Raw genomic sequence first — 20,523 nt, forward strand, 5'->3', positions numbered from 1 at the left:
CCTGCATTGGGAGCAGGGAGTCTTAACCACTGGACCAGCAGGAAATTTCTAGTGAACAGTTTTATGAGTTGCAAACTTGATTTGGATATCGAAGACATTTAAGAAGCCAGTTTTCTTAAAAAAAAAAAAAAAGACTGAATTTTCCATACAAGCTCATCTAAGGGAAGTTCACTGAGTAAATAAATATAAAAGATAGAACAGACATTTACAAAACAATGATTTGTGGGAATGCAGAAGGTATTGGTAAAGCTGGGACTATTGTTAAAAACCCAGGCGATGAGGGTTTGATCCCTGGGTGGGGAAGATTCCCCTGGAGAAGGAAATGGCACCCCATGCCAGTACTCTTGCCTGGACAATCCCATGGATGGAGGAACTTGGTGGGCTACAGTCCAGGGGGTTGCAAAGAGTCAGAGACAACTGAAGCGACTTAGCAGGCATCACAGAAGGTATCACAGGGAAATGGACCCCAGACTTTGGTTCCATGGGAGTAGCCCAAACATTTTACAGAGAGTTCCTCCTACATTTAATCAATGTAATTGCTCTGTAATGTGTATTCTTGCCAGTAGAGAGGCAAAACAGTTGCACTCAGATTCTTATAAATTATTTTCCTGGTACCCTACCAGGCTTGATCCTCTAGGGCAAAAATTCTGTGAAAGTGACCTCACATGTTCAGTATTGAAATTCTAGCAATCGGCATTGAATTTCTTCCTTGTATGTATGGTGCACAGCATGTCATTCAGCATGGAAATCTACTTCCTTTATTATGGGTTTATCCTTTAAAATGAGTAGCCCTTAGATCATAATTGCAAAAATGCTACGATTAATTAGTTCTTTTTTGTCCTTGAAAGTCTTTTATTTGGTTAATCATAATGATTAATCTGTTCTGACAGAGTAATTGTTGTCTTTAGATTGTATTCCCGGAGCTTCATACAGCCTAGCAGACTGGATTATTCAGCAGTTTCTTGATAATTAACGACTACAAATTGAATCTGGTTGTTGCCCTGGTTTGGCAGTGTTTTGGTTTGCTTTTTCTTCCGGAACTAATGACCTAGGCAGTTGCATTTGGAAGCAGAAATAGAAGCAAAAGAACCAACTCAATGTTTCAGTAGCTAAAATGTTTCTGGGGGATAATACGCAATGCTTGTAGATTTTAAGATGCCTTGAGTAGAGTCTTGAAAGAGATAAGAAAGTCGATGAATTTTAACATGTGGCTGACTTTTCTGTTGTAGCCTAGCAAGATACGTGTGACTCGCATTTTTCTTTTTGGCTGCCCTACGTCCTTGTTGCAGAAAGTGGGCTTTCTCTAGTTTCAGCGAGTGGGGGCTCCTCTCCAGTAGTGGTGTGCGGGCTTCTCATCGTGGTGTCCACTATTGTGGACAACGGGCTTTCGAGCGTGCAGGCTCAGTTGCCCTGTGGCACTGGCTTCTTCCCTGACCAGGGATCACACCCGTGTCCCCTGCAGTGGCAGGCAGACGACTCTTAATCACCGGACCCCCAGGCAAGTCCAACTTGCATTTTTCTCTGGATGCGTGAAAACCTTCGGGCTGCTTTCTACTTGGGCAACCTGTGTGCTGCCCAGAGATTCCACTTCTAAGGAGGAGAGTGTCTGTGAGTGTTTGTGTGTGATTTATTAGAGATGCCATGGGTGTTATTTTTTTCCCATGCATCTTACATTTTGGTTAAGTGAACTTCCCCACCACTTTTTAGTTACTTTGCTCAGTCCTGTCTGACTCTTTGTGACCCCATGGACTGCAGCACGCCAGGCCTCCCTGTCCATCACCAACTCCCGGAGCTTGCTCAAACTCATGTCCATTGAGTCAGTGATGCCATCCATCCATCTCATCCTCTGTCGCCCCCTTCTCCTCCTGCCATCAATCTTTCCCAGCATCAGGCTCTTTTCCAACGATTCCGCTCTTCACATCAGGTGGCCAAAAGTATTGGAGTTTCAGCTTCAGCATCAGTCCTTCCAATGAATATTCAGGACTGATTTCCTTTAGGATGGACTGGCTGGATCTCCTTGCAGTGCATTTTTTTATGCTTTGATTTGTGAATGCGGTGTGCTGCACTGATCTGTGGAGACAGCTTCAAGTGAAGCTTGAAAGGTACACAAGACAGAAATCAGAGTTCTCCAAACCGGTGACGTCACCACAACTGCAAGGCATGGGGCGAGAGGAGATTACAGAGGTAGAGAGAAGCAGGGAGGATTTCTGACATATATTGAATTTAAGGAGACACATGCCCTCATTAGAACTTAAATGAGGATGGGCACTCCTTTGTTCTAGGGAACAATCCGGAAACACAGACTGGGTAAATCACCAGATAAATGTTTCAGCCGTTTATCTTATGCTGTTGTTTATAAATGATCATTTTCACCCATTTTTACCATGTTGATTGCTTTCAGTAGGTAAGTCTCAAAGTCACTCCAAACAGAGATGAATTTGAAATATGGAACAAGCAAGTGTTAGGCAGATGCTCTTGACGTGTGTATGTGTGTGTGTATCTGTGTGTTATTTTCTTATTGTTGTTGATTTATAAGACTCTGTGAGAAGGATGGGGTAAGGGAGAGTTTAGGGAGTCTGGGATGGACATGGACACACTGCTGTATTTAATATGGAGAACCAACAAAGACCTGCTGTCCAGCACAGGGAACTCTGGTCAGTACTCTGTAATAACCTGATGGTCACCAGGGGGAAGGATGGGGGAAGGGATGGTTAGGGAGTTTGGGATGGACATGGACACGCAGCCAAATTTACCATGGAGAACCAGCAAGGACCTGCTGGACAGCACAGGGAACTCTGCTCAATACTCTGTAATAACCTTATGGTCACCAGGGGGAAGGATGGGGGAAGCGATAGTCAGGGAGTCTGGGATGGACATGGACACACTGCTGTATTTAACATGGAGAACCAGCAAGGACCTGCTGGACAGCACAGGGAACTCTGCTCAGTGCCATGTGGCAGCCTGGGTGGGAGGGGAGTTTGGGAGAGAATGGATACATGTGTATGTATGGCTGAGTCATTTCACTGTCCACTTGAAACTGTCACAACATTGTTCATTGGCTATAACCCAATAAAAAATACAAAGTTTAAAAAAAAAGTACTCTGTAGACTTCACCAAATATTCTTTTATCCTCAGCTCTGGGCTTTGTTCTTCTCTGTACTTAAAGGCAACCACTTCTGTGAGGCTGGTGTTCACTGCTCCTACCCCTGATTTTATTATTTTCATTGTAAAACTTTGATGCATTTCTGTGCAACTCGTCTATAAGCATTTGTTGTCTTAACAGTTGTCTTCCAGCATCTAACCATCTCAGTAGTATTGTATCAATTTGTAGTTGACACACACACACACACACACATACATATATGTATTAATGGGGATAAGTATTATAAGAGATGCTCATTTTGGAGTGGTGGTTTACAGTGAATTATGTCCCCGCCACCCCTCAAAAAAAGAAAGATATTCTGACATCCTAACCCTTAGTAGTTGCAAATGCAACTTCATTTCACACTAAGGTCTTTGCAGATGTAATCAAGTTAAGCTGATGTCATTCAGGTTGACATGAATTCAGTCTGGCCTATAAAAAAGGGAATGTTAGATATAAAGATGTATTTTGGACAAAAATGTCATTAGGGCTTAGGTAAGTGTTACTTTTTCCCTGTTTCTGTTTAAATTAGTTTTTATTGGCATATAGGCAACCCACTCCAGTATTCTTGCCTGGAGCATCCCAAGGACAGAGGAGCCTAGTGGGCTGCCGTCTATGGGGTAGCAGAGTCGGACACAACTGAAGCGACTTAGCTGCAGCAGTAGCAGTTAGCAGTTGCTTCATAACATCAGTTTCCCTGGGATTCTCCAGGCAAGAATACTGGAGTGGGTTGTCATTCCCTTCTCCAGGGGATCTTCCCAACCCAGGGATCGAACCCAGGTCTCCCGAGTGAGTTGCAGGCAGATTCTTTACCATCTGAGTGGCCAGGGAAGCCCTACATTATTAGTTTCTATTGTACATCAGCTTATACATCAGTATAAGCTATACTTATACATATAGCTCCTATTTTTAAGATTTCCTTTTCATTTAGGTCATCACAGAGCACTGAGTAGAGTCCCCTGTGCTATATAGCGAAAGTGAAAGTGGCTCAGACGTGTCCGACTCTTTTGTGACCCCATGGACTGCAGCCTGCCAGACTCCTCCATCTATGGGATTCTCCAGGCAAGAATAGTGGAGTGGGTACCCATTTCCTTCTCCAGGGGATCTTCCCGACCCAGGAATCAAACCCACGTCTCCTGCACTGCAGGCGGATTCTTTACCACTCAGCAACCAGGGAATGTGCCAAAATCAAGTGAAATCCTAAAAAAAAAAAAAAAGAAAGAAAGAAAAAATGTGATTCAGGGGCTTGTAAAATACTGATGAATTGATAATGAAGACTCACAGTCTTATTCCTAATCACTCGTGCACCTCTGTCCATTTTCATTACAGTTAAATTTTAATTCGTGCAGAAGCCTTCCTCTCATCAGAACAGAGAGAGGAGAGCTGTGTTGATCCATCCCCAGAAGAAAAGAGTTGGCACCGTCCACCCCCAGAGGGGGCAAAAGGTGTGAAATTGAGGCGACTGTTTACAATGAAGTCATTTTCACATCTCTGGATGCCGCATAATTCAAACCCTCTATGTGTTCAACTGGGTATTGTAATCTTTAGAGCCAGCCAGGGAAAAATATGACCTCTTAACAGCAAATCTTCGGGTGCTAATGTTCACCTGTTGGCCTGAAAACGCGTTCCTTTTTGCTCCAAGCAGACAATTCTGCAGCGGGCAATCATTTCCATCTCAGGCAGGAGATTGGAAAATAAAAACTGGAGATGAGAGTTTTCCATGCGGCGTCCTCGAGGTGTGCAGCGGTCGTCTTGGGGAACGAGATGATATTTTAGAGGCTTTTGTCACCCTGACCTCTTCTACACCCGTGGTTTTTGGATTTCCTGCCACGTGGCTCTCAGGCTCAGAGCCGAGTGAAGGTGGGTTTTTGCCCACACTGGTGCATTGAGGGCAAGCAGTCTTTCTCGAGGTTTGCCAATTACTCAAGTCTCCAAATGGGAATGGCAAATCGGTTGATTTCAATCTGAAAGGAGTTTTGTGTCCCCCCCGCCAACCCCTCCCATGGTGAGAGTATCCAGGCTTTGCTGGCAAGTTAGCAGAATCTAAAGGTTAGTTCCATGTGTATCTATAGAAGAAAAGGGAATACCCTCCTTGGTTCCTTTCTTAAAGGTCTCCATTAACATTTGTGTAAACAATTTACCTGCCTGCCCTGAGGTGGAGGGGGTGAGGGACAGTTTGCTGGAGGAAAAAAAAAGATTCCTCTAACTTTCTACTCTTGTTGTTCAGTGGCTCAGTGGTGTCCAACTTTCTGCGACCCCATGGACTGCAGCACGCCAGGCTTCCCTGTCCTTCACCAACTCCCAGAGCTTGCTCAAACTTGTGTCTGCTGAGTCGGTGATGCCTTCCAACCATCTCATCCTCTGTCGTCCCCTTCTCCTCCTGCCTTCAGTCTTTCCCAGCATCAGGGTCTTTCCCGGTGAGTCAGCTCTTTGCATCTTTTAACATGGATGAATTGGTGCTCCCAACTCTAACTAGACCTGCTGGTAGGACCCGGGTTTATGGATCCTGTAGATTGAACGTGGCTTCAGAAAGCTGGCAAGTCTACAGAGTGATCACGGATCACTGGATGAGTTTGGGAAGGGTTGGACTAAAGGCTGGAAGCCAGCTAGCCATGGGCTGAAGAGCATGTGGCTTCAGGTTTTCTCATGGTTTCATTTGCTGCTTTCTCTTTTACTACGAAATGATTCCTGATTGTCTGGATGTACCCTAGTTCACTCCTCTCTTCACCTACGGAAGGGTATCTCCGTTGCTTCCAGATTTCAGCAGTGATGAACAAGTCTGCCATCAGCATTCCTGTGCGGAATATATACTGTGTTTGTGGCTGAAGTGTTACATGGAGCTGAAGTGCTGAAGTTGATGTCATGTCTTAGGTGTCCTGCACTAAATCCACAGAGGGAAAACGTCCTCCTGCAGGGGTCCAGCCCCGGTGGATCCAGGGAATTCGAAGGGGAGACGGCTTCGGTGATCAGGATACGATAGAATTAAAGATATAAAGAGTGGTTAAATAAGAATAGCTCAGTGACAAAATTCAGTGGAGAAAAGTGGCTGAATAACTTGGTTTATGTGGAAAGCTAATAAAATTCCAAAATAAGGAATTTGTGTCACCTACGTAGGCCTCAGGCATCCTCCTGTTCTCCCGAAGGAGAGGAGACACTAAGGCCTCCCCGGTCAGATCTTAGAAGCCAAGGCAAAATTAGTAGGCTTGACGAGCCTCCACGCTCCAATTCAGCCAGAAGGTGAGAGAAAGAACGACATGGGGAGACCAAGCTTTGGTGAACGAGGCCCGCACTTTATTTTCCAAAGTAGTTTTTATACCTTAAGTTGTGCGTAGAGGATAATGGGGGAAGGGGTAGAGTCAGCAGTAAGGCAGGCTTTCTTCCTGCAAAATTATCATATGCAAAAGTTTAGGTGATTTACATCATCTTCTGGCCAAGAGGCCTGTTAACATTTTGTGACTCTTTCTTCAGAAAACTTATTTTTCTCTAAAGGTGATTATTCTAAAGTCAGGCGCCACCCTCTGAGAGCATTAGATAAAGTTGCATTCCTATAGGGCAAAGGTGTGGTGGGCTGTAACAAGAAAAAGAATTAACTCAAGGGTCCAAGGTTACAAACATTAAAGCTACTACTTACATTCCTATACACCAATTATATTAATCAATACACTGCCAGGGACACAGGAGGTAAGGGATATGGAAACTTAGCAGCAAACATTGGCCCAACAAGTGAAAAACCCTTCACCAATACAACTTCTAGTCAATCTTTTAACTGCTCAAAGGAATCTGTATTTAGACAGTTTAGAACATCTCATGCCTCTCATGGTTGGGAGGCTGTGAACAATCACATGTGTCTGGAAGAACCTATTCAGGCAGGCTAGAGGACTTCCAAAGGAGTTTGTAGGTTGAAACATTCTTGTCACGCTCAGGAACTTTATCAACTGGAGCTGTAAGTTAACTCTTTTTCAGAGAGAGGTGGTGGGGACAGCCCCCCGTAAAGTCAGAGGTGTAGGTGAGAGCACAAAGCAGTAAAGTAGGCAGACTCTGGTTTTGGAGGTAGATGCTCGAGAATTTCCAGGGGGACTCCTGAGGCTCGATCCCACCTTTGGGTATGCCGAGCCTCCTTCCTCATGACCTTTCCCACGGGCGGAGTTCCTTACGCTGGCTCCCGGCATTGTCCTGATATTCCTAATTAAAATATAGGTATGTGTGTGTTAGGCGTTCTGTTGTGTCCAACTCTTTGCGACCCCTTGGACCGTAGCCCGCCAGGCTCCTCTGTCCATGGGATTCTCCAGCCAAGACTGCTGGAGCGGGTTGTCATTTCCTTCTCCAGGAGATCTTCCTGACCCAGGGATCGAGCCTGCATCTCCGGCGCTGGCAGGAAGATTCTTTACCCCCTGAGCCACCAGGGAAGCCCCAGATACACACGGCTGAGTCGCTGTGTTGCACAGAAGAAAATAAAACAATATTGTAAAGCAACTAGAGTCCAAGAAAAATTTTCCAAAAAATGAAGAAATGGATAAATAAAAAATGGATGTGGTCATTGACAGAACCAAAAAAAGCCTTGATGGCAGGCATTTAAAAAATACTTCCATATCCACAATTCCGAATACAACGTGTGCCATATTTTAGACGTTAAATTTTATAGATGTTAAACATTATAGGACTAAATGATATGAGTTGAAAATTATTAATAAATTCTACACACTTACAAAAAAAGGTGGAAGGCTGAAGCAGAAAGGGGTAGTAGAGAATGAGATGGTGGGATGGCATCACTGACTCAATGGACATGAGTTTGAGCAAAGTCGAGGAGATAGTGAAGGACAGGGAGGCCTGGCGTGCTGCGGTCCATGGGGGTGGAAAAGAGTCAGACACGACTTAGCAGCTGAACTCACACATATACATGCACATGCACACACATAATATATAGAATCTACCCAACTTTTGCTTTAAATAGAAAGCTGGTTCCTTATGATGTGAAAAATGAAATATTTAAGAACAGGTTACGTGAATACGTTTGTATATACCCTTCCGCCATGGACTGTCCATCTTGGGTTTAATTCATTGGGTTCACTTCTCTGGCCATCACAGATATTATAATTTTTAATTGGCCCTTTTGTAAAGGGTTGCGCATAAATACAGATTTATTTAAGTCATGAGCAACCTATAATGAATGATTCAATGTTTTTTGCCTCACAGCTATTCTTGTGTCTTTTAGAGACCACACAGTACATCCCTGGTGGGCTACTGGTTAAGGAAAAAAGTATTAGTTGGTCATTTGTGCCCAGCTCTTTAAGACCCCATGGACTATAGCCTGCCAGGCTCCTCTGTCCATGGGATTCTCCAGGCGAGAATACTGGAGTGGGTTGCCATTTCCTCCTCCAGGGGATCTTCCTGACCCCAGGACCAAACTTGGGTCTCCTGCATTGCAGGCAGATTCTTTACTGTCTGAGAGCCCAGGGAAGCCCCCAGGGGTTAAGAATGTGCCTGCAAAGGCACGGGTATGGGTTCAGTCTCTGGTCTAGGAGGATCCCACATGCTGTGGAACAGCCTACCCACGTTGGCTGTATCTACGTTGCCTGTTCTCCATAACAAGAGAAGCCACCTCAGGGAGAAGCCCACCCATCACAGCCAACAATACCCTGCACTCTCTGCACCAGAGAAAACCCACACGCAGCAACAAAGACCCCGCATGGCCAAGAAAAAACCCCAAAAGCAACCCATATAACACCCCCTGACTACTGCCTTAGTGCCAAAGCCCCATTTGGGTGTTCAGTCAAAGGTTATGACAGAATCATTAAGGGCTTCTGATTGTCAGGTACATTTATTTATTTATTAAAACTTTTTATTATTTTTCTTTACTTTACAATATTGTATTGGTTTTGCCATACATCAACATGCATCCACCATGGGTATACACGTGTTCCCCATGTCAGGTACATTTAAACATCTGACTCACTGCTAACTATCAATTAGGACTCTCTCCATTTCACCAGGGTGTCACTCTTGCCAGTTACACCACACATTTTGTCCAGACACAACTCGTGAAACATTCAACATGACGCAGAAAACCCATCCAGTCCTTTTAAACAGATGGCTTTGAAGAATGCTCCCTATTTTGTGTTCTCTCTCTGTATATATATATACATATTTGCTTCAAACCTCCCGGGACACATTGACCAAAGCGGGAAAATGACAGATCCGAATTGACAGGCAAGACACGTTTTCCTCTCACCGCCGTGAGACTGCTTTTTGGAAACTGGCTCCCTGGCCACGTGGACTGTCTCCTGTGTGAAAAGAAGGGCTTCCTGCCGAACCCAAAGAAGGGCAGAGACCGGTCAGGCCAGGGCTATCCCCAAGTAACAGCATTATGCCAAAGATGCCCGCACATGTTAAATGAAATGCCAGCAGGGCAGGGAAGACGGGTTCGGGGTCTCACCTGCTGATCAAGTGTGATGTAAGCTGAAGCAGGCACTCTGAGCTTCTGAAGCAAAGGGCTCCGTCAGCCCAAGCCACTCTGCGAATGGCATTTGGGGAAAGAGGCGCAGAAGTGTACGGACACATAGTTGGTGAGCAGTCACATGCTACCACTCTACATCTTGTTTCTTCAAAAACGGCCAGATGTACATGCCGCTGTCCACTACAAACTGGCACTTCCCCTGGACACTTGCAAAAATTCCCTGGTGGCTCAGTGGCAAAGAATCCGCCTGCAGTGCAGGAGACATAAGAGATGTGAGTTTGATCTCTGAGTCCGGGAGATCCCCGGGAGGAGGAAATGGAAACCCACTGCAGTTATTCTTGCCTGGAGAATCCCGTGGACAGAGGAGCCTGGCGGGCTAGTCATGCAGTTGCAAAGAGTCAGACATGACGGAGAGACTTAATAACAGTTCCTGCACCAGAATCACCTCTAAACGGACCTCCCCGCCTCCACCCCGACCCCTGCCTCTTAGAAGCAACTACTCAGAGCTATCCGAGGTGCTGTCTCCTGGCCAGAGTCCTCATTTTGCCCCCAAATAAAACTTATTTCACAATTCTCACCTTGTGCATTTTTTGTGTGGCTGTGCTGGGTCTTGCTTCTTGCTGTGTGTGGGCTTTCTCTAGTCACGGTGCATGGAGACTGCTTTTGGTTGCAGGGTTCAGGCTTCTCATTTCGCTGGCTCTCCTTGTTGCAGAGCTCGGGCTCCATGGTGCACTGGCTTCAGTAGTCGGAGCCTGTGGGTTCAGGAGTTGCAGGTCCCGGCTCTAGAGCAGAGGCTCAGTAGTCATGGGGCCTGGGCTTAGTCGCTACGCAACATGTGGCATGCTTCCAGAAAAGGGATTCAACTGTGTCTCCTGCACTGGCCGGGGGATTCTCTACCACTGAGCCGCCTGGGAAGTCCCTGATTCTGTATCTTTATAAGTCGTGTTGTTGTTTAGTCACTATATTGTATCCAACCCTTGGGATTCCTTGGACCGTAGCCCGCCAGGCTCCTCTGTCCATGGGATTCTCCAGGCGAGAATACTGGAGTGGGTTGCCATGCCCTCCTCCAGGGGATCTCTCCCACCCGGGGATCGAACCTGTGTCTCTTACCTCTCCTGCATTGGCAGGTGGGTTCTTTACTGCTGACCCAGTAGGGAAGTCTCTGATTCTGTTTCTTTATAAGACGGCCGGCGAGTGAAAATCAGAGGCATTCCAGGAGCACAAGTGTGTCTGGCTAAGAAAGCTCTGAAAGCTGAGCTCAGTGTGATAGTGAAGCTAGAGAAACACTCCAGAGAAGTGGAGTGGCTTAGCAAATAAATAACATCTTTTGGAAAGTCTCCATGGTGATCAGGATGACGAAGAACGCTCTGGACCTCACATTATCAGTCTCAAAAAAATGAAGTTTCGAGGAATGTGCAGTTGAAGAGTTCGAATGAGGATATATATATATATATATATTTTTTTTTTTTTTTTTACATTAAAATGTATTTATTTACGGGACGTCCCTGGTGGTCCAGTGGCTAAGATTTCTTCTTCCAGTGTACAGGGTGTAGGTTTGATCCCTGGACATGGAGCCAAGATTCCATATGCCTCTTGGCTGGAAAACCAAAACATAATATAAAAGCAATATTATTAACAAATTCAATAAACAATTTTTTTAAATGATACACATAAAAATTTTTTCTTTACATTTATTTATGTACTTATATCAATACACATCAAATGTGTGTATAATGTATACTAGTATGAGTACACAAAATATATACAATACATACAATATATACAACTTATAGTATATAAGGAGTATCATAATAGTATAGTATAGTACACATATAGTATATATAGTATACATATAGTATAATTAAATTAATTAAAATAATGTGCTTCTATATTATATAAAATATATTATTTTTATTTAATATAAAATATGACCTATTCTATATTATATTACAATATATTACATATAAATAATATGTGGGTTAATATAACATGTGTTATATATTAAACACATATTGTTCAGTCACTCAGTTGTGTCTAACTCTTTGTGACCCCATGGACTGCAGCCCACCAGGTTCCTCTGTCCATGCGATTCTCCAGGCAACAGTACTGGAAGGGGTTGTCATTCCCTTGTCCAGGGGATCTTCCTGATCAAACAATTGGCTGCACCAATTCATATTCCCACCCACACTGTAGGAGGGTTCCTTTCTCTCCACACCCTCTCCAGCATTTATTGTGTGTAGACTTTTTGATGAGGGCCATTCTGACCAGTGTGAGGGGTCTCAAACCTGGGTCTCCTGCATCGGCAGAGAGATTCTTTACCATCTGAACCACCAGGGAAGCCCATCTATGAGATGATGTAGGAGCAAATATTCTTCACAATATAAAGTTTCACATATACTTGTAAAGGACTTTCCTGATGGCTCAGTTGGTAAAGAATCCGCCTGCAATGCATGAGACCCCAGTTCGATTCTGGTGTTGGGAAGATCCACTGGAGAAAGGAAAGGCTACCCACTCCAGGGTTCTGACCTGGAGAATGCCATGGAATGTATAGTCCATGGGGTCACAAACAGGACTGAATGACTTTCACATACTTGTAATGCAATATCACTCTGTTTCAAATTACTGACATGTCTCAGGAAAATAATCAGGGAAGATTTTTAGCTTTGAGGTGCTAATATAACATAGAATATCAATTAACTTCCAAGATTCATAAGCGTGTAGCGCACTTGTATTCACTTGTATATTCTATTATAATATAAAGCCGCTGTATAGCGTGGGTTTCCAGCATTTAATATGATCCCTTTAAAACACTCACACCCAGTCAAAAAATGGTCAGGAGACCTAAACAGACGTTTCTCCAAAGAAGACCTACAGATGGCTAACAGGCACTTGAAAAGATGCTCAACGTCACTAATTATTGCTATTGCTATTGCTAAGTCACTTCAGTCGTGTCCGACTCTGTGTGACCCCATAGATGGCAGCCCACCAGGCTTCCCCATCCCTGGGATTCTCCAGGCAAGAACACTGGAGTGGGTTGCCATTTCCTTCTCCAATGTATGAAAGTGAAAAGTGAAAGTAAAGTCACTCAATCGTGTCCAACCCTCAGCGACCCCATGGACTGCAGCCCACCAGGCTCCTCCATCCATGGGATTTTCCAGGCAAGAGTACTGGAGTGGGGTGCCATTGCCTTCTTCGTCACTAATTATTAGAGAAATGCAAAATATGCTGAAGGAACCACTCATACTGGTCAGAATGGCCCTCATCAAAATGTCTACACACAATAAATGCTGGAGAGGGTGTGGAGAGAAGGGAGCCCTCCTACAGTGTGGGTGGGAATGTGAATTGGTGCAGCCACTGTGGAGAACAATATGGGGGTTCCTTAAAAAATTAAAAATCGAGTTACCATGTGATCCAGCAATCATTATTCACTGACGTTCCTTTGCATAAGTGAACAGGTTAGTAAAATATTCAAGATTATGTCAATTGCAAATGCTCGTCTCTACCATCTTTTAAAAGAAAACAGAAAAGGATAAATCATACCAGAAATAGAGGGCATGTCATTAATACGATGAGAATACATTAATACGTCGATACAGTGTTGTCTTTGGATGGAAGCAGCGTGTTACATGCATGAGATAAGTTGCTGTCTCTAGAGTAGAAGCCAAGACACAGGTACCTTCGAGCCACCCCAGATCGCAATCAGAGATTAGAGAGCGTGGAGAATCGATAATTCCTAAGCCCACTGCCAGCAGATCTCAGAAAACAGTCTCTCTTCACCAAGCACAAATGCAGACTCAGATCCACACCCACTTCTTTCTCCCGAGTCCCTCCCAACCTTGCATTCACCTCACCGGTCTCTGTTGATCTATGAAGCATCACATCATACATTATTTTCTTCACTCCAAAGCCTGTGCAGTTTTCTGTCTGCCCAGAATAAAAAATAGGCTTGACTTACTGTCTAGGTGTTCTTTAGACGGTGGCCCAGCTCCTACAAGAACAAAGAGAGCGTGTCACACATCACCATTTCCATTTTCACATGGGAGATTTGTTAAAATTAATGTTTGTTGCGATATAGTTGTATTACAATGGTGTGTTAGTTTCTGCTGTATGGCAAAATGAGCCAGCCATACACATACCACCCTCTTTTCTGGATTTCCTTCCCATTGAGGCCACCATGGAACATTGAGCAGCCTTCCCGTGGTGTACAATTCTCATTAGTCATCTATTTTATACAAAATACCTGTAGTGTAAATGCTATAATTCATCCCACCCTACCCCTCTTAGTCCCCCTGGTGTCCACGACTGTTCTTTCCATATGTGTCTCTATTTCCGCTTAGTAAAGAAGACCGTCTGTACCAATTTTTTCAGATTCCACATGTACGTGTTAATGTACGATATTGTTTTTCTCTGTCTGACTTCACTCTCTGTTACAGACTCTAGGTCCATCCATGGCTCTGTATATATGTATTTTTAAAAAATAATTTGGATAATAGTAGTCTTTTTGTTAATTGTAGGGTAACTGCTTTATCATGTTGTATTGCTTTCTGCAGTACAACATCGGGGATCAGCCATAAGCACATATATGTCCCCTCCCCCTTGAGCCTGCTGCCCGCCCCCACCACTCTATATATGTATTTTTATGATAAGGTGTCATGCCTTTGTCACCCTGTACGTGCATGCTAAGTCCCTTCAGTCATGTCGTACTCTTTGTGAGCCCATGGACTGTATCCCGCCAGGCTCCTCTGTCCATGGGATTTCCCAGGCAGGAATATGGGAGTGGGTTGCCATTTCCTTCTCCAGAGGATCTTCCTGACCCAGGCATCAAACCCAGGTCTCCTGCATTGCAGGCAGATTCCTTCCTGTTTGAGCCACAATGACTCCAATACGAGCAATTTTCCTGTTACCGTGAGCAGAATTTCTTGCCAATATGCTAGGTTGGCCAAAAAGTTTGTTTGTGATTTTATATACCATGGAAAACCCCAACAAGCTTTTTGGCCAACCCAATCCTTAGTTTTACAGATTTAGCACTTGAAGTCATTATTCTGAATTTGGAGCAAAGATAGGAACTAGATTAGAAAGTGTATATAATTAGTCATCCTTACTGCAAAGTTACCTTTAAATTAACTTGGAAAACATAAATATTATCTGATTTGACTCTGGCCACAGCTCACACCCTTCTGTCTTATTATTGGAAAAGACCCTGATACTGGGAAAGATTGAAGGCAGGAGGAGATGGGGATGACAGAGGATGAGATGGTTGGATGGCATCACTGACTCCATGGACATGAGTTTCAGTAGACTCTGGGAGTTGGTGATGGACAGGGAGGCCTGGTGTGCTATAGTCCATGGGGTCACAAAGAGTCGGACACGACTGAGCAACTGAACTGATTGGCTGCATTGGGTCTTAGTTGCTGCTACCCAGGGCTCAGTTGTCCCACGACATGTGGGATCTTAGCCCCCTGATCAGGGATTGAACCTGTGTCCCGTTCACTGGGGATTGCTAACCACTGCACTCCCTGGGAAGTCTCTATCCTTATGTTTTAAAGAGAAAATTTGTTTGCTGTCAGTGTCATTTAATGTTTTAGGGACCGTAATCGAGGTCCTGAGTTTAGTGCGTGTGCAGACTTGCCTGGTGGCTCGGACGGTAAAGAATCTGCCTGCAATGCGGGAGACCCGAGTTCAATCCCTGGGTTGGGAAGATTCCCTGGAGGAGGTCATGGCAACCCACTCCAATGGACAGAGGAGCCTGGTGGGCTACGGTCCACAGGGTCAAAAAGAGTTGGACGTGACTAAGCCACTGAGCAGGTAGGTACCTTCAGTCCATTGGCGAAGAGGTGTGGGGCAGGTAGACCAGAAGGACTTGAAGGCACGATGGTTAATTCTGCATTTGTGCGGTAATTTTGGAGATGTGTTCAGTTCAGTTCAGTTCAGTTCAGTTGCTCAGTCGTGTCCGACTCTTTGCAACCCCACGAATCGCAGCACACCAGGCCACCCTGTCCATCACCATATCCCGGAGTTCACTCAAACTCACGTCCATCGAGTCGGTGATGCCATCCAGCCATCTCATCCTCTGTCGTCCCCTTCTCCTCCTGCCCCCAATCCCTCCCAGCATCAGAGTCTTTTCCAAGGAGTCAACTCTTTGCATGAGGTGGCCAAAGTACTGGAGTTTCAGCTTTAGCATCAGTCCTTCCAAAGAATACCCAGGGCTGATCTCCTTTAGAATGGACTGGTTGGATCTCCTTGCAGTCTCAAGGGTCTTCTCCAACATCACGTGGTAAGGACGAAAAAAGGAGGGGTCGGGCTCCTGGAAGGTGGAGGTGACTCTGTGAATTGCCAGGCTTTGGGGATGGAGGAGAATGTGAGCACTGACGATGGAAACATGGCCGTGTTCTCATCAAGTAATAAAGGAGCTGTCATCGTTAATAGACGCCGGCAAGGGTTGGTCTCTCAAGCAGAATCAGTAAGAAAAGTGCATGATGGCTTGTCCGGGACTAATGAAGCTGAGAGACTGAAGCTACTCCATCATCCCGTTTTCCCAGTACACCTGGCTTCTCTTGATTAAAAAGGCATTTATCTAATGATCCATTGCGAACCATTACCAGAAACGGAGAATGGTGCCGTTATTGAGGGAGAGAGAAATTGAAAGGCCTTTGAGGAAGGAATCTTTCCTCGCTGTAATAAACCCCGAGAAAGCATTGATCTTTAAAGGAAAAATTGTTGGTTTTGCAGTTGGTGCCGAGCTGTCGAGATCAGTTACGGAGAGAATTATTTAGCCGGATTGCCAGCACTCTGTGCTCACAAAGTCAAGACATTTCTATTTCTTTTATCAAGTGATTTTTTATACAAAAGAGCACTTCCATGATTGGGATAATGCTGAAAGAAAATTCCATTTTATTAAAAAAAAAAGGTGCTAGGATTACTATGAGAGAATCTATTACACAATTGGTACCTTATTCTAGAATATGACAGTGTGTCTGATGAAAATGGCTGGTTGTGGCTGTAAAAATGACCTTGCTGTTTTCAACAAGCACTGCGGGGAGGACACAGATTCTACACCCAGGACTAGTTCATGATATTCCAGGTTGTTATTGGATGATTAAATAGTTCTCTGAAAAATAAGCCCCAAAAGCCCTTGTGGTAACTCGTACACTTAACCGAAAAAGGTAGAGAGAAGTTTGGAAATAGGAGAAAGCGGCAGAATTAGACATCTGGAATTAGGTTTGTCGTTCAGTTGCTTAGTCACGTCCGACTCTTTGCGACCCCATGGCTTGCAGCACACCAGGCCTCCCTGTCCATCACCAACTCCCGGAGCTTGCTCAAACTCATGTCCATTGAGTCGGTGATGCCATCCAGCCATCTCATCCTCTGTCGTCCCCTTCTCCTCCTGCCCTCAATCTTTCGCAGCATCAGGGTCTTTTCAAATGAGTCAGCTCTTTGCATCAGATGGCCAAAGTACTGGGGCTTCAGCATCAGTCCTTCCAATGCATATTCAGGACTGAGTTCCTTTAGGATTAATGGGGTTGACCTCCTTGCAGTGCAAGGGACTCTCAAGAGTCTTCTCCAACACCACAGTTCAAAAGCATCAATTCTTCGGTGCTCACCTTTCTTTATAGTCCAACTCTCACATCCGTACATGACTACTGGAAAAACCACAGCTTTGACTGTATGGACCTTTGTTGGCAAAGTAATGTTTCTGCTTTTTAATATGCTGTCTATGTTTATCATAGCTTTTCACCCAAGGAGCAAGTGTCTTTAATTTTCATGGTGGCAATCATCGTCTGCAGTGATTTTGGAGCCCGAGAAAATAAAGTCTGTCACTGTTTCAACTTTTCTGCCTTGTATTTGCCTTGAAGTGATGGGACCAGGATGTGATGTGAGAGTTGGACCATAAAGAAAGCTGAGGGCCAAGGAATTTATGTTTTTGAACTGTGTTGTTGGAGAAGACTCTAGAGAGTCCCTTGGACTGCAAGGAGATCAAACCTGTCCATCCTAAAGGAGATCAGTCCTGAATATTCATTAGAAGGACTGATGCTGAAGCTGAAACTCCAATATTTGGCCACCTGAGGTGAAGAGCTGACTCACTGGAAAAGAGCCTGATGCTGGGAAAGATTGAAGGCAGGAGGAGAAGGGGACGACAGAGGACGAGATGGTTGGATGGCATCACTGACTTGATGGACATGAATTTGAGTAAAGTCCGGGAGTTGGTGATGGACAGGGAGGCCTAGTGTGCTGCACTCCATGGGGTCACAAAGAGTTGGGCATGACTGAGCAACTGAACTGAACTGAACTGATGGGACCAGATGCCATGATCTTCATTTTTTTAATGCTGAGATTCCAAGCCAACTTTTTTACTCTCTTTCACCTTTATCAAGAGGCTCTTTAGTTCCTCTTCACTTTCTGCCATTAGAGTGGTATCATTTGCCTATCTGAGGAATTAGGTTACAAACTTTAAAATGTATTTTTGTCCGGGTATCTGTTGCTTCATTCTTAATATTCTTTCAAAGTATTAGAAACCACACAAGCCTGCTACAATGTATGCAGACATGTAGCAACTGTGAGCTTTAAGCATGTGTCACTAGATCAGGTCAACATAAGGAATATCTGTTTGCATTGTGTACACTTGTCTTTCTGGAAATTGGATACGTGGTTTTATTTAGCAGTGATATTTCTTCTAGCATCTCTACTGGGACTGTTCATTGTATGTATTTAAAACAGGCTAAGCACAGTCAATAACCTTAGACATGGAGATGACACCACCCTTATGGCAGAAAGTGAAGAGCAACTAAAAAGCCTCTTGATGAAAAGTGAAAGATGAGAGTGAAAACGTTGGCTTAAAGCTCAACATTCAGAAAACGAAGATCATGGCATCTTGGTCCCATCACTTCATGGGAAATAGATGGGGAAACAGCGGAAACAGTGTCAGACATTTTTTTTGGGGGGGCTCCAAAATCACTGCAGATGGTGATTGCAGCCATGAAATTAAAAGACGCTTACTCCTTGGACGGAAAGTTATGACCAACCTAGATAGCATATTCAAAAGCAGAGACATTACTTTGCCAACAAAGGTCTGTCTAGTCAAGGCTATGGTTTTTCCAGTGGTCATGTATGGATGTGAGAGTTGGACTGTGAAGAAAGCTGAGCGCCAAAGAATTGATGCTTTTGAACTGTGGTGTTGGAGAAGACTCTTGAGAGCCCCTTGGACTGCAAGGAGATCCAACCAGTCTATCCTAAAGAGAATCAGTCCTGAATATTATTGGAAGGACTGATGCTGAAGCTGAAACTCCAATACTCTGGCTACCTGATGGGAAGAACTGAGTCACTGGAAAAGACCCAGATACTGGGAAAGATTGAAGGTGGGAGGAGAAGGGGATGACAGAGGATGAGATGGCTGGATGGCATCACTGACTTGATGGACATGAGTCTGAGTGAACTCCGGGAGTTGGTGATGGACAGGGAGGCCTGGCGTGCTGCGATTCCTGGGGTCGCAAAGAGTCGAACACGACTGAGCGGCTGAACTGAACTGAACTGAAGTTCTGTGCTTGGTGAAAGAAGCCCACCACACAAGACACAGCGTGTTTAATTTTATGTGGAATGCGTTATGTACACATGAGAACACATGGAGACAGAAAATAGGTTAGTGATTGCTGTCTGGGAGAGGGGGTATAGAGGAGGCGGGGGGCTGTTAATGGATAAAAAATGTCTTTTTAGGGTGAAGAAAATATTCTGGGATAGAAGGTGGTGACGTTTGCAGATACTAAATATACCAAAAACCACTGAACTGCAAACATTTTCAAGAATGCATTTAAAACATTGTATTTTATGGAAACATGGTTGATTTACAATGTGTTAACTTCTGCTCTCAAGCAAATTGAATCGATTATACATGTATATTAATACCTATATATCTGCAGTTTTCATAGTTTTACATTGTAGTTTATCACAGGATATTGGGTATAGTTCCCTATGCTCTTGGTAGGACCTCGTTTATTCACTGCATATATGATAGTTTGCGCCAGCTACCTCCAAACTCCTAGTCCATTCCTCCCCCAGTCTCCTTCCGCTTGCCAACCACAAGCCTGTTCTCTGAGCCCTGGTTTCTGTCATAGGTTCTCCAGGCAAGAGTACTGGAGTGGGGTGCCACTGCCTTCTCCGATAGGTAAGTCCAGTTGTATTATCCTGTTTGATGATGCATGTACGTGATATCGTATGGCATTGGTCTTTTGTCTTCATTTAGTGTGATAATCTCCAGGAACATGCATGTTGCTTCAAATGGTATTATTTCATTCTTTTTTTTTTATGGCTGAGGAATATTCCGTTGGGCTTCCCTGGTAGCTCAGCTGGTCAAGAATCCGCCTGCAATGCAATACACTATTCCATTGTATATATGGACCACATCTTGTTTATTCATTCTACTGTTGATGGATCCTTGGGTTGCTTTCATGTTACCTACTGTGAACAGTAAGACTGTCTTTCATGACACGTGAATTGCATCTGAACAAAAGCTGGTAAAAACACGAAGCGTTTTTATCTAGTGCCAAAGCTGAGGACAGTGTCTGCATGTTGTGATGGCTCCATCTGCAAGTGGAAGTGAACAGTAGTGCTCAGTCCCTCAGGCATGTCCAACTCTGTGTGACCCCATGGACTGTAGCCCACCAGCCTTCTGTGTCCATGGGATTCTCCAGGTAGGAATACTGGAGGGGGTTGCTACTTCCTTCGCCAGGGGATCTTCCCAACCATGGGATCGAACCCACCTTTTGTGTCTCCTGTATGGGCAGGTGGATTCTTTACCACTAGGGGCACTTGGGAAGGCCTGAAGCTTTCAAAACCCAACCTTCTTGGTTTCGGTCCTCCATGTATGGTCTTTGAATCAGTGCCATCGGAATTTTGTCGGGGGTGAATTTCACGGCTGTATCTCAGCTCCTGAATC

Source organism: Bos mutus, chromosome X, assembly GCF_027580195.1.
Source record: "Bos mutus isolate GX-2022 chromosome X, NWIPB_WYAK_1.1, whole genome shotgun sequence".
In the NCBI taxonomy this organism is placed as follows: Eukaryota; Metazoa; Chordata; class Mammalia; order Artiodactyla; family Bovidae; genus Bos; species Bos mutus.